At 42.1% G+C, this 13,316-nt stretch overlaps 1 non-coding gene across 1 annotated transcript; it reads left to right on the forward strand.

The window, feature by feature from the left end:
* The first annotated feature begins 13,010 nt into the window (after positions 1-13,010).
* On the forward strand, positions 13,011-13,083 carry trnak-cuu (transfer RNA lysine (anticodon CUU)). The gene has a single exon. It is a non-coding gene; the product is annotated as a tRNA-Lys (tRNA).
* Positions 13,084-13,316: the final 233 nt, after the last annotated feature.

Raw genomic sequence — 13,316 nt, forward strand, 5'->3', positions numbered from 1 at the left:
CTTCTCCGCCCAACTCTTCAGTCCATCTACAGTCTTCTGTATTCTTTGACAGTTGCTTATGCTTTCTGCTACTCCAACATCTTCATGTCATCTGCAAGCTTGCTGATAATGCTAACAGTGCTCTCTTCCATATCATTTATGTAAATGAGTTCCTTAGGTTGTCATCAATTGGCCACCTCCAACCTTGAATGGTCAGGGAGGAAGCATGGTCAACCATGAGTCATCCTACCCAGAATGTAAATCTAGTGGAGTCAGGAAGGTAGCAGGTACACAATCACCTTGCCTAGTTACCTGACGTTCCATGGGTGATCTGATGATGAAGAAAGAAATCTGCAGAGAAATTAGGAAATTTACTTAAAAACATAGAATTCTAACTATATTATTCAATAGCTTTTATATAATTGGTCAGAAGAGTGTTGGGATCCATTATTAAGGTTAGGTAGTGTAAGAAACTTTATTGTTAGGTAGTGCTCACGTAAGGTAGTATTAGCAAGTCTGGAACTTGTTAGCTTCACTAGACAACAGTAAGCCATTATGTTACACTAAGAACAGACTGAAAAGCTGAAGAGGCCCCAGGGAGGGTGAGAGATAACAGGACATTGGAGCCGTGTCTAAATGCACGTAGCTCAAACTGAGGTAATAGAACGTTATCAGGTGAGAACCAATGACATACGAAAATTCTGTATTTTACCAAATAAGGATGTAACTCTGGAATGTGAGAGAACAAAAGGATAGACAAATTAAAAAATACTCAGAACGCCTTCTCCAGTGAGCTAGACACCTCACTGTACTGTGTACGATTCTCTCTCATTAAACCTGTTTATACTTTTAATCAGACCGGTGTCTCTCTCCTCCAAACGAACACGGGGACAGAGGATCTGTCCCAACAAGAGTTAGATAAAGGGGATGAGATGATTGGAGTTCCTGCAATGTCGACGGAAACCTTTTCTACTTCATCTAGTCTCATTCAAAAGCAGGTTCCAAACTTGTTACTTCCATCACTTAGTTGTCTCGGAATACCACATCCTCCATGGTCTTCTCTAAGCCAAACCCTCCTGATATTGAACTATACCACTCTTCCTTCACTGTTGCTGTATTACGATCGTGATGTTCCCTTAGTGCAGGTGTACCTATGTAAACAAGCAGGAGGCTGAAAAACATAGCAAGCCAGGCAGCATCAGGAAGTGGAGAAGTCAATGTATATATCCCTAAAACTTTAACATCTCCACCTCCTGATGCCTGGCTTGCTGGGTTTTTCCAGCCACCTGCTTGTCTATTTTGGATTCCAGCAACTGCAGTTTTTTTTGACTCTAATTAAGTATGTGTACCTATACCTGATAAACTGCAATAGCTCAACAATGTGGCTGACTACCAGGTTCTCGAGGATAATGAGAAATGAGCACCAAATGCTGTCCTTGTTACAGATGCCCTGCATCACAGGAAAGGATAAAGACAAACCAGTATCTAATTATCCCATCAAGGAACGGTTGTCTTTTTCTATTACAACCAGTAATAGCTGGAATGAGCCAAAATAGATTAAAAAATAAAATTAGGGAAACACTTAGGGGATAATGAGCAAAATATAATACACAACAAGGTGACAAGAAAAGTAGCCATAAGTGTGATCAAACCTCAGTGAATAGATTAGAGAAAATCTGGTTTCAATTGGTACATGCAACATGGACAAAAGTTTGGAAAATATTAATGGAGACTGGCAATGGATTTACAGCCTTATGTATTATGTACTGTGGGCCGTTGGGGCATTGCATGCTGGTCCAATGTTTATTGCCCATGCATAATTACACTAGAGAAGAAGGTGGTGAGCTGAATTCATGACCCAATGCAGTCCTTTGGGCTGTAGAGACACCTACAGTGCTGTTGGGTAGTGGGTTTTGACCCATCAGTGAATGAATTGTGATATAGTTCCAGATCAGGGTCATGTGTGGCTTGGTGAGGAACATATAGGCAATGGTGTTCCCATGCATCTGTTGCATCTACCACTTACAGGTGGTGGAGAACGCAGGTTTTCAAGGTGATGTTGAAGGAGTCTTGGTGAGCTGTTACAGTGCAACTTATAAGTGTGCACACTTCTGCAATGGTGCATCAATGACAAGAAGTGAATGTTTTAAGATGGTGTGTCAATCAAGCAGAGTATTTTCTTTTGAGTGGCTTGTTGAATGTTATTTAGCTTCTCAGTAAATGGAGAGTAGGTCATCCCAACCTTCTATGACTGGTGGATAGCGCCTGTAACATGTAAACACTTTTAGACTTCTGTAAAAGTAACTTCCAAAACTGTGAACTCTACCATCTCAAAGAATAAGGTATAGTGTTCATTGGGAAAATTACCCTCTGCATTTCTCCCTCCAAGTCATGCACCATCCTACTTTGAAAACATATCACTTTTTCTTCTTCACTGCTAGCTCGAAAAAAACCTGTAATTTCACAGCAAGCACCTGATCAGATAGGATGGCCAAGTTTTATGTAATCAATGTTGAGTGTACCAGAGACAGAGACATTCTGTACTGAAGTTAACATTTTAAACAGAGCCAAAGAAACTGGCCAAATCGTCTGGGGGGTGGTGTAGTGGGGGTGTTTGGTCTTAGTGAAAAAAACACTCCTATGTCCTATTTTAATTGGTACCTTTATGACAGTGTTCATATGTTGGAATTATGAAGCAATTAACCTAAACAGAAGTGCTGAGGATGTGAACCTGCAGCTAGAGCACATTCATAGTACAGCAGACCAAGGTTTGTATTAAGATGATAGATTCTCCAGGCACAAGAGCAGAACAATCACAGACAAAGGTCAAGAGGTAACAAGAAAAAGGCATATCTAGCATCAGGAAGCGGTGTTCTCAATGTAAGAAGCTGAAGTACTTTGCACACAAGTGGCTGGCTAAAAAGGAGCACAACAAGCAAGTCGTAGAGTTACTGGAGAGATAATGACTTCAGTGAATCACCCTACTCCATATAAAAGATTGGGTCAATCAAGTCAATTATATGAAATGGTTTGCAACTGTTGGAATGAGGACTGCAGAAGAGGAACTCTAGGTCAACTTAAAGTCTCAGAGTGGCACTGCTGTATCATACAACATCAAGACCTCTCAGACCTGTGTGAACTGGTGCAACATGGCATTGCAAAAATGACACCATTACAATTAAGGATAAGTCCAATCAAACAATTGCCTTGCTGAAAGGATAGATTAACTGCAAACCCATTACAGCAACATGAATGAGGACCTGGAGTTCCAGATTACAGACAGAAAGCCTGAATCAGGGTAAGTCTGAACCTTGGATTCATAACACTCCACATGCCAAAAGAAATTTACAAAGTATCAGTGCACTAAATGACTGACTGCAAACCAAATCCTAAAGGAGTATTAGGCAAAAGTGGGGACTGCAGATGCTGGAGATTAGAGTCGAGAGTGTGGCGCTGGAAAAGCACAGCAGGTCAGGCAGCGTCCGAGGAGGAGGAGAATTGACATTTCAAGCAAAAACCTGATGAAGAACTTTTGCCTGAAACTTAGATTCTCCTGCTCCTCCAAAAAGAATACAGCAATCTGTTTACAGTTTTAACATGTCTTCCAGCAGGTACCATCTCAAAGTTGATGAGAATGCAAGACCAATTCAGCATTTGACAAAGATCATTGCAGCTAATTTGAGGCCAGCTTGAAAGGCAAGATAGAAGAGCTGGTTAAGAAGGGAATAGTCACATAAGTGACAAATCCTACAGAACAGATTAGCTGCATGGGAGCAGTGAAACAATATGGAAGGCCAAGAGTATGCCTTAACCCAAATGTTCTCAATAAAGTCCTGAAGAGATCTCATTACACCATGCCAATCATTGAAGGGATTTTGTCACAACTTGCAAAGGGAAACATGTTCATCACCCAAGATGTCACTGGCGAATGAAACTGGATGAATGTGGCACTTCCTAACTAAGTTCTGACTGTCCTGTGGGAAATGCAGTTGACTCCAGGTGCCATTTGATATTTGCATTTCTCCAGCAGAATATCAACACAGACATCATGATTTAGTGAACTTGAAACTGAAGGGGAATAAATTGTATTCAAAAGGTGTCTGAAGTCAAATACTTATGCCATGCACCGCCAGAAAGATGTCTTTGCCTGGATCCCAAAAATAATGAGAGTTGTTGCAGTAAAGCAGTAATCAAAAAAAAGGTATAAATATATTGCACCCATTTGTTGAAATCATCACTAAATTGTCATCAGAGTATGAATCATTATGCAAATTCATGGCCAAGGATGTGCCGTGGTATTGGGATACAGAACAAAGAGCAACATTCACTAAAATCAAGAATGAGAGCAATGTGAAAATATAATGACAAATAATGAAGTTATCCCGCAGTGTAACACCAGTGTAGCAATCAGGAGTGTGGTGGAGTACTCCCACTAGCCTGGATGGGTGCAGCTCTAACAACACTCCAGAAACCTGACACCATCCAGGAAAAAGCAGCCATTTGTTTGGCACCACATCCACAAACATCCACTTCCTCCACCACCGATGCTCAGTAGCAGCAGCATGTACTATTTACAAGATGCACAAATTCATCAACGATCCTTACACAGCACCTTCTAAACCCCCAAACACTCCCATCTGAAACGAACTAGGGCAGCAGATATATGGGACCACAACACCATTTTCAACTTCCCCTCCAAGCCACTCACCATCCTGACACAACAAGTATAACACATTCCTTCAGTTTGTTGGTTAAAAATCCCGGCTTGCCCCCCCTAACGGCATAGTGTGTCAACCCACAGAACGTGAACAGCAGCAATTCAAGAAAGCAGTTCACCACCACCTTATCAAGGCCAGCTAGGGACAGGCAATAAAATGCTGGTCAGCCAGCGACACTCACATCCCACAAGGAAATAAAAAAGGACATTCATACAAGCCATCAGGATTTCAATAATGTCTGAAAAAAGCAAAAGATATCCTCTAACCATGGCCAAATATGAACAACTATGCCAAAGATAACGTCTACTAGTGCATCCCTTGTAATAATTACCAGGCTAACAAGTTAGTGAGCTACTAACGATACATGACTAACCAATAGATCATGGATTAAGCTGAGAGTCGACCTCTAAACACTCACAGGAACATAAATGACAATGGCCCTTATTTCTTAAGTGAAGGAATCAGTCACATAGTGAAAGACATAAAAAACATGTTTGGGAATCCCAGCAGTACATCATCTCCATCTTACACCAATTAAAATACTGAGATGGGCAATGGTTATCGCTAAAGGAATCATAAAACAACTGAGCAATTTCCAACCAGCAGTGTACAAGGTACTCAGGAACATGCCTACCCCAAAGACGTGGAGAGGAATCTGACTAATATCATGCTGAAGACAAAGCACTCTTCCAATAGCAAAAGTGCTACTGATGCCAGAAGTAGTAGTGAATGCAAATGACAAATTCAAGGTGAAACAGCAGAAGCCAAATATTATTTTGACAAAAAAAAAACCATTAGCCTATTGCCAGAGTTAACTTTTGGAGAGCCATTCAGGGTACAAGCATTCAATGCCTTCAACAAAAAAAGTGTTGCACTGCTTGGAATTGGCAGAATGGACAATATTCAAGAACTCAGCAGAAAACTTGAACGAGTATGCCACACTGTCACAGACGTCATTAGCAAGTGTGTGGAGGTTTGCATGCCAAAGAAGTAAATGCAGATGTTCCCCAACTGGAAACCATTGATGAACTGGGAATCCACTGCCTATTGAAGACCAGGCATGCAGCGTTCAATTCAGATGATCCAGACCTGCACAGAAAATCCAGATATGAGCTCCACAAAGCCATCAGAGATGCCAAGAGGCAACACCGGACCAAGTTAGAGAACCAACCATAATGATACCTGCTGCCTGTGGGAAGAATTATACAACATGATGGGACACAAAGTGAAGCAGAGCAAGATATCAGATAAAACCACATCCCGCCCTGATGCACTCATTGCTTTCGCTATTTGGTTTGAGCAGAATTCCAGTGGCATGGTATCATCTGCCCCAACAGCCCCGGATGGACCTGCTCCCTCTGTCACCGAGGCAGTCGTCAGATTAGTCTTTGAGAGTCGACCCAAGGAAAACGATGGGCCTGGACGAAGTTCCTGACTGTGCACTCAGATCTTGTGTGGAGCAACTGGCAGAGATATTCACCAACATCTTCAAACTCTGCTTCCTAGAAGCTGAAGTCCCTACCTCCTTCAAGAAGACCACCATCATCCAGCACCAAGGAAAGTACATGTAACATACCTAAGTGACTACCACAATATGCCTCTGACCTCCATAATCTTGAAGTGCTTTGCCAGGCCAGTCACAGCCCACATTAACTCGAGCCTCCCAATCTGTTTCGATCCTGCAATTTGCCTACCAACACAACAGGTCCGAAGAGGATGTCATTTCTCTAGCCTTACAACATCTGGACAACAATGACAGCTATGTCAGACTCTTACTTATCCACCACAGCTTCACCTTCAACACCATAATCTCATAGAATTTCATAGAATCCCTACAGTGTGGAAACAGGTCATTAGGCCCAAGAAGTCCACACTGGCCCTCCGAAGAGTAACCTACCCATACCCATTCCCCTCCTACTCTACATCTCCCTTGATTAACATACTTAACCTTCACATTCCTGAAGACTATGGGCAATTTAGCACGGCCAATTCACCCTAACCTGCACATCTTTGGATTATGGGAGGAGATCAGACCACCCAGAGGAAGCCCATGGAAAAAATGTGCAAACTCCACACAGTCTCCCAAGCCTGGAATTGAACTTGACTCCTGGCACTTTGAGACAGCAGTGCTAACCACTGAGCCACTGTGCCGCACAGACAGTGCTCCTATCTCTGAGATCTAGGTCTCATCTCTCCCCTCTGCAGCTGGATCTTCAGCTTCCTGACCCCTAGTGAAAGCTTCCAATCAGTGAAAACAGATTTCCTCTATGATAACCCTCAACCCTGGAGCCCTCTAAGCATACATTCTCAGTCCCATACTGTAATCCCTGTACACCCACGACCATATGGTCAAATTCCAAATGAATGACATCTACAAGTTTGCTGATGACACCACCGTGATAGGACAGACATCAAACAATGATGGGTCAGGATATAGAAAGTAGATAGAGGGCTTGGTGACATGGTGTAATGAGAATAACCTTGCTCTCAACATTGGCAAAACTAAAGAACTGATCATGAACTTCAGGAAGAAGAGAGGAGGTTACGCCCCCATCTACTTCAAAGTAGAGGAAGTTGAGAGCATCAAATTCCAAGGAGTGATGATAACTGACAATTTGTTTGGGACTTTCCATGTAAATGCAATGGTCAAGAAGGCACAACAACATCTTTTCTTCCTCAGCTAACTTCGGAAATTTGACATGTTCATGACGACCTTTATCAACCTGTACAGATGCACCATAGGAAGCGTACTATCCACGTGCATAACGGCTTAGTATGGCAACTGCTCTGCCCAGGATCAGAAGAAACTACAGAAGGTTGTGAGCCCAGATCTTCAGGGAAGCCAACCTTTCATCCATGGATTCCAGTTATACTGCTTGTTACCACGGAAAGGCTGCCAACATCATCTAATAGGCTGGTAAAGCTCTCCCCCAACCTCTTCCATCAGGCAGAAGATACAGAAGCTTGAAAACATGCACAAACAGGTTCAACAACAGCTTCTTCCCTGTTGTTATTAGACTGATGAATGGACTCTCTGACTTCAAATAATGTTGATCTTGCTAATGTTGACTTTGTTTTGTGAAATTCTTGTGCAATGTAACCTGTGTGCCTCGCTCTGTGTGAGCACCCAATGATCTGTATGTCCTTCTTTGCTATGATCTGCCTGCACTGCTCACAAAACTTTTCACTGCACTTAGGTACGCGTGATCGCAATAAATCAAATCAATTACTTTAGAAGCAAACAAACAGTTTTACAGTTACAATCACAGTCAATACACCCAACTGGAGAAGGTGCTCCTCAATTACAGATGGCTAATCAGGGAAAGGTGAAGGCATCGTCTGCCCACATCACACATCAATCATCAGACCCAGTGGGGACGAGAAACCCAATAACTAAAACAGCAAAACAACAGGTAGCACAGCAACAACACATCAAACAGAAATAAAACCATCGCAAGATGAACAGCTTATGTAAATAAAACACATACATGCCTATAAAAAAGATCAGCAAGATTTAAGGACCATTATTTGTGAAATTTATATGCATGGAAATTTATATACCGATGGGAATAACAATCTGCTAAGGCGAGGGAACAGTCATGTTTTTGTCTGAAACTGGTAACTTGAATTGTACAGAGTAATGTGTGCAGTTGCCTTGTACAAAAAAGAGGATGTTTTGATTGCAATGAAATCATGAATATATGTCCCTCCTGGTCTGCTATAGCCATGAGACTTCTAGCATGAGGCATGCATTTTTTAGGCAGACATCATAAGCTCAGTTCAATGGTATTGTTATAACTGTTATGATGTGGAAGTCGAACCCCAGTGCTAATTAAAACTAAAACCCCCAGAAAAACTCACCTTGCCTCATAATCTGTTAAAAGTGTGAGTGAATGAAAGAAAACCCCTGATTTCCCTGGTTTAAAGGAAAAGAAAGAAACAATTTATTTTCCCAAATGTAACATTGAATACCAAACAGAAACTATTAATTAATCCGAGCGCCTTTTTACTTAACTAATCACTATCTGAACTAATTTTATTGAAATGCTACTCCAATAACACAATTATTAAACATTAAATTGACTTAATCTCTCACAGTCCATGCAGTCTCTTACAAACCTTCCAGCTCAGTGAGCAAACCAACATCCAGTCTCTTATGCTGTCTTCCTTCTGGTCTTCCGAATCTGCTGCTTCTCCCTGGGTCTTCTCCCTACCATATACTGCAAATGTCTTTGTATACAATTTCTTGGTACCTTTAATAGATGATGCCTACGGAGAGATTTCTTTTGAGAGCCCCTTCCAGAAGACATCTGCATTCCAGTTCAGAATGCAGTTAGTTCTCACTAATTTTCAAAATACCCTCCTGTGTTGAAGCCACAGTGACTCAGTGCTGCCTCACAGCACTAGGGACCTGGGTTCAATTCCAACCTCAGGGTAGTGTCTGTGTGGAGTTTGCACATTTGCCCTGTGTCTGTGTGTATTTCCAGTGGCTGCTCTGGTTTTTTTCCCCACTATCCAAAGATGTGCAGGTGAGGTGAATTGGTGATGTTACATTGCCCATCGTGTTCAGGGATATGTGTTCGTTAGGTGGAAATGCAGAGTAATAGGGTAGGAGAATGGGTCTAGGTGGGTTGCTCTTTTGAGGCTGAGTATGGACTTTGTTGGGCCAAATGGCCTGTTTCCCTATGATAGACTCATAGGGGTTTTATGATTGCTTTAAACACCCTACATCGTAACCTCTCATTGGTCTGTTGCTGACAATACAATAAATTCAAATTCAATTGGGTTTTGATAACCTGGGCATAATTTAAATGTATTCATTAAAATCAAATCCAGTTGCCTTAAAATCAAAACAAAATCCCAAGCTGATTGTTACATATCATCAATTCTCAGCACTCTCTGCACCTGTCAGCTCCTCACAGACACATGTGTTGTCATCATCTCTCAGCTCAGAAAAGCACTTTCTGTCTTAAAGTGACCATACCCTCTTTTGGCTTTGTAACAATTACAAACTCGAAATATTTGCTCTTGCTGATGATCTATATGAACACCAAATTAACTATAATGGCCTCAGTTTAACAACTTATGCCTCAAGAACTCCGAACTGTATATTATTTTATCTTTGTTTTGATTTTGATGTTAGAACTTCTTCAACTTTGTGCATATTTGTGTGTGAATGCATGTGAGAAACTGTTTGAAGGATATATGCATACTGGCCAAAACGCATGGCATTGGAACAGCACAACAGGTCAGGTAGCATCCGAGGAGCAGGAGAATTGACATTTTGGGCACAGGCCCTTCATCAAGAATGTGGGGTGGGGTGGGAGTGAATGGGGCTGAGAGATAAATGGGGGGTGTGGGGCTGGGGAGATGGTGACTGGGAATGTGATAGGTAGATGCAGGTGAGTAATGATGCCTGGTCAGAGAGAAGGGTGCCTACTGTTTGTCTGTCAGATTTAGCAGAAGTTTTTCACTAAAAAATTCTATTTGACCCTCTTCTTCTCCTGGAAGTAGAAATTACTCTTAAGTTCCTAAAAGTGCAATAGAACAAGACAAGAAAGCTGCTTCAACAACACCATCCAAACCCATAATCTCGATCACCTAGAAGTACAAGGAAAGTAGCCACATGGGAACTCCATTTCTGATAGTTCCTCTCCAAGACACATACCATCCTGACTCAGAACTCCATCGCCATTCCTTCACTGTTGCTAGTCTGGAAATTCCTTCCAAAAAGGCAGCTCATTGCAAACTTCTCAAGAGCAATTAGGAATAGGCAATAAATACTAGTGTAGCCAGACATGGACAATGCACGAATAAAAAAATTAAGTAACGTTAATTAACTACATTTTAATTGGAAAAAGCTTTAACCTTGCAAGTATACGATCAGTCAATCACATAGATTTTAAAGAGGGAGGCCAATTCATCAGAGTTAACATTTTGAATCAGAACTGAAGAAGAGTTACTAGACTTGAAAAGTTAACTGTACTTTTTGTCCACAGATGCTGCTAGACGTGGTGAGTTTCTCCAGCAATTTCTGTTTTGTTTTTGTTTCAAATCTCCAGCATTTGAAGTTCTTTGTTTGATTATGATGATTTGTGTGCTTGCTATGTGTTGTTTTTGAGTCTGCATGTGCCAGATTATTCAGGACGAGTTTGTATTTTCTTTCTCCACATTGTCAGAATGTTTTCTGATCTCCTACTCTGAGGGTTAGTTATGCTGTTAACCCTGTTAGTGATGTCCTCTCGGGCTCTTGTGTGTTGAATGCAGTTCTCCTTCATTCAACATCTTGGGGGGATTTTCCAAACTCAGGGAAAGGTTGGTAACAAGCATTTAAAGAACATGCCAGTTTTTCCATGTGAACGTTGCGAAGAAGATGTAATGACTTGTTTTCTCCCCATGGCCTGAGATCAGAGCATCAAGATGGCAGTGTCTGAGAGATTTCTGATCCTGCAATAAAACTGCTGAGGCACGAAGTGGGGAAATGCAGTATTACAATTCAGGCAACTTCCCAGTATTCTGAACATGCGTTAATTTAGTTCATTAGAATCTCCAACCACAAATTCCAACCACACTCCATTTCTATTGCCAGTTCTCTTTTTGCGTTGACCTGATCTTTCTGAAATTATTACAGTTTTTGTCAGTTTTCCATTGGGGGTAAAACTTCTTTGGGTTTGACCCAGTGGAATTATCAATGTTATGGCGTGGCAGCAGGAGAGGATCTGAGGAAATTAATCCCACAAAGACAAGGTGTGGGTCTGGTGCTGGCTGGGATGCCCTTTGGAGAGTCGGTGTGGACTCAAGGGGCCAAATGGCTTCTTTCCATACTGTCGGGATTCAATGATTCTACAATTCTATTTTAAAGCATGAGGAGTTTTCATTATGAGGAAAGACTTGACACCTTCATTAGAACAAAGAAGGTTAAGAGAATTGGAGGCAAACTAGTTGTCTGAATCAAGAATTTGTGAAGGAATGGAAGGCAGACTGTGGGAATAATCAGTGTGTATGCAACTGGCTGAAGGCAATTTGTAGTTTATCTTAGAGCCGCACATCATCCTAGCTGCCACTGGTAGTAATCCTAAACTCGCTTCCTGACATCACTGTAGATTCATTTATACCCCAAGATCTTCAGCAATTCAGGAAGGCAGCACGGAACCACTTTCTCCAGGGCAGTTAGGATGTGATATACATCGCTGCCCAGGTAGTGACTTACAAATCCTACAAATGAACAAAGAGAAGGTAATACATCCAGAATGACCCTTCATTTCTCCTAGTGTCTGTTGAATGATACTTGTGCATTTACCTCCTCTCTCGCCAAGAGTTTATTCCATCTATCACACATTCTTTGTGCAGGAGCATTGGAACTGGAGGAGGGTATTTCACCTATTGAGTTTAGATTGGAAAAGTACCCCAGGTCAGGCAGCATCTGAGGAGCAGGAAAATCGATGTTTCGGGCAAAAACTCTTGCCCAAACTGTTGACTCTCCTGCTCCTCGGATGCTGGCTGACCTGCTGTGCTTTTCCAGCTCCACTCTGATATGAACTCTGGTTTCCAGCATCTGCAGTCCTTACTTTTGCCTATTTCGCCTATTGAGTCTGCTCCACTATTCAATGAGATCCTGGCTGATCTCTGACTGAACTCAATTAGACCCTTTGTCCATGTACACGTTTGCACTTTTTGACAACAAGAATTACCATTTGAAATTCACAATAGATGGAGAATCAGTTGTCATTTATTAAAGAGTGTTGAAAATTGTACAACCCTTTGTACAATAAAAAAATTCCCAAACTCACTTCTGGAACTTCCAATTCTGAATATAAGTCAGTCATATCTGTAAATGAGATATCAATCTGATGAAGCTACAACACAAGATTACGTGTGTAGCACACAGGAAAAGCAGTGAGTGATAGCCTGGGCTAAGTGATTCCAATAGAGCTGATCTACATCTAGTTTGTAAATGTGGTGAACAATTAAACATCTAACAGGGGGAGGAGGCTCTACAATTATCCTCATCCTGAATGACAGAGGAGCCCAGCATTTTAGAGCCAACTATGAGCCTGGAGTATTTGTATCCATCTTCAGTCAAAAGTACTGAGTGGGTGATATATCTCAGCCTCCTACTGAGGTCCCCAGGGGATAGTCTTCAATAGATTCTATTGTCTCAAAGTGAAATGAATAATCAGCTGAAGGCACTGAATGCAGCAAAGACATTGGCCCTGAGAACATCCCACTGAATTGTGTGGATTGTGGCAGAATGGCTGCGCGACAGTGTGAAGCGTGGACGTTTTTGCCAGCTCGTGCGAGCGCATGCCTGGTGCCCGGGTAGCTCAGTCGGGAGAGCATCAGACTCTTAATCTGAGGGTCCAGGGTTCAAATCCCTGCTCGGGTGGGTCGTTTTTAAATTGCACTGCCACAGGACAACAGAGAAGGCGGTGCGAGCAAATCAGACGCAATGGCCCTCCCGTTCTGGCGGTGGGGAAGCAAGTGCAGGCCCGTTTTGCCTGCATTTCCGAACTGTCGCAGGTGCTGCCAAACCCGCGGTGTTTCTCCCGCAACGCGTGGCTTCTGTTTGAATTGATCTCTTTCAGGTCCTCCAAATGTGCGAAATCAGAAATTAGCATA

This window comes from Hemiscyllium ocellatum, chromosome 28, assembly GCF_020745735.1.
Source record: "Hemiscyllium ocellatum isolate sHemOce1 chromosome 28, sHemOce1.pat.X.cur, whole genome shotgun sequence".
In the NCBI taxonomy this organism is placed as follows: Eukaryota; Metazoa; Chordata; class Chondrichthyes; order Orectolobiformes; family Hemiscylliidae; genus Hemiscyllium; species Hemiscyllium ocellatum.